Source organism: Sinocyclocheilus grahami, unplaced genomic scaffold, assembly GCF_001515645.1.
Source record: "Sinocyclocheilus grahami isolate Dianchi unplaced genomic scaffold, SAMN03320097.WGS_v1.1 scaffold317.1, whole genome shotgun sequence".
Taxonomy (NCBI): domain Eukaryota; kingdom Metazoa; phylum Chordata; class Actinopteri; order Cypriniformes; family Cyprinidae; genus Sinocyclocheilus; species Sinocyclocheilus grahami.
Genome location: NW_015505496.1, coordinates 1,489,359 through 1,491,518, shown reverse-complemented (window position 1 = coordinate 1,491,518; position 2,160 = coordinate 1,489,359).

The following is a 2,160-nucleotide window of genomic DNA, read 5'->3' as shown; positions in this document are numbered from 1 at the left end:
AAAAGCAGTAAATGTCTGAGGAGGGCAAAGAAGCTGAAGCTGAGCCTTCCCAATATTCCTGCCCTGTGTATGATGAGCTTTTGGAAATTATGGATCGTGCCACGGCGAGGCTTTACTTGTTGTGAAGCGGGTGAAGAAAGTGACGTCGCGAGTATCTTGATGAACGTTATTTTTCTGGCCATAACCCTCCAGCTCAGGTGAGCCTTCCTTTCTTCCTGTTTTCCATATAAAGATTGAGAAGGAATGGAAGAGGCCGTTTTTTCCTCACTCATCCATTGATTCCAGCATACGAGTTATGTCAACATCGAGGCGATGTGTGAAAGCGGTTATGAGAAGATGCCCCTATAGAGAGACGCTGGCCAGCTATCGCTCTATGGGTGAGACGTCCTCTAAGACTCCCCTCCTTGACATCTCGCTCGGATGCCAGGGCATACGCAGCAGCAGCAGCAGGTCGGGCTGTCGCTTCATTGCACACGATGGTGATGCTCCAAGCATATCAGGCTGACCTGCTGAAAGACCGGGATAGCGGCCTTCACGAAGTCCAGGTCTGAGCCCGAACAACCCAGGGGTCCTAGCCCGTCTCGGTTTGAGGATCAGAGACTGGCTCAGAAGGCTAGTGTGGCGGCTCGCGCTCCTCCCCCACCCGCTGGTAGGGGTAGGAAGAATCGCGGGTCAAAGGAAGGTAAGTAAAAGACCTAAGGGATGTTATCCAGACAGGGCGTCAGCGCTTTTGTCCGGATCAGAGTGATACCTCAGTATCTACTCATTTCCTTCGGGGGTCTTACATCTGCCCTTATCTTCACCTTCCTAATTCCCCTGTAACCACCATCTCTCCACCTGACCGAGGTTAGGTGGGAAATTTCCTGCATTATAGTCTCCTATGCTGGACCTATTAGGTTTGGTTGGTTCTATGGCTTCATAGTGACCATCTTACTGATGGTCCGGTCTAGAGGCTTCTTCGGACAGAGCTCCGATGCGGGAATCATGGTGGGTGAGTACGATCCATGTCTAAATACAGTATATGTATATATAAATATATATATGTGTGTGTATAAACTAATGAGCTGGTGGTTGTGTATATAACCCTTCTGCTAGTTTCTTTGCAGTGTTTCCCGGGACCTGTGTGTTTCTATCCCTTTTCTAGGGTAGGTCCTTGATGAGCACCCCCTCTGCTGGGTTCAGAAATAGGGTGCTCGACTTGCAGTGTTATTTCACTCGTCGATATATGTCCAGACAGTAAGAAAAGCCGGGTTTCGGCTTCATACTTACTGGATCCTGTGGCCATAACACAGGCTTCTGCTGGAGCCTTCATGATCATCAGGCCCCCGGCGCGTCACTGCAAAAAGTTCCTGGACATCCGGGCTGGGGTTACGCTTTCATGCTTCCCTGACTGGTCTACCGTATCTGGGTCGCCCTGAGTGGTTTCCTGATCACCAGAATATCCCCTCTTGCTGAGGCATCGAGCGGGAGGTATAAGTGGCATTACGAGAACCTTCCTGTGTAATGCTGTGCTCCCCTCACTATTTTTGGGGATGTGCTATTTATGGGCTGCTCTTTCAGGGTGCCACGAGAACCCCTAGTACGGTATTTCAAGTGTGTGCACGTTATGCTTTGCCCACTTTTCTAAAATCCTGTATGGTAAGGGTTATGCATTTTTGATCTCGTTCCCTTTCTCTGAGTTGTTAGACCCCGGTACCTTGGGCTCCACTCAACTAGTGCGTCTCACACTCTGGAAGCATCGCTCCCCTCACCATTGAGGGTTATTGTGAGTATGGTGTTTTCTTTCGAGCATTAATCCTCTCTGAGGAGTTGGATTCCTCGCTCCATGGGCTGTCCTCGTGGTAGTATTGAGCAGTGCTCCCCTTTATCAAAGGGTTACCTGGAATGAGCAACGTTATTCCTCTGAATTCGGAGTTCTCCTCTCACATGAGAAGTTTGAGTTCTCTGTTTCTCCAGAGCACCTGGAACCAGCAGCATCAGGTGAATTAGGCCCTTCCTCTACCTCCCTGATGCGCTGAGTGTTTGGCTAGCTTGCAGTATGCTTACCCTTCTGATTTTACAATCCTGCTGCAGGTCGAGCCCCCTCTCGTTGAGAGCTGGGTTTGTGCTCCCTCAGCCAAGGTAAACTACTGCTAGCCGTTCCAGCATTGGAACATGCTG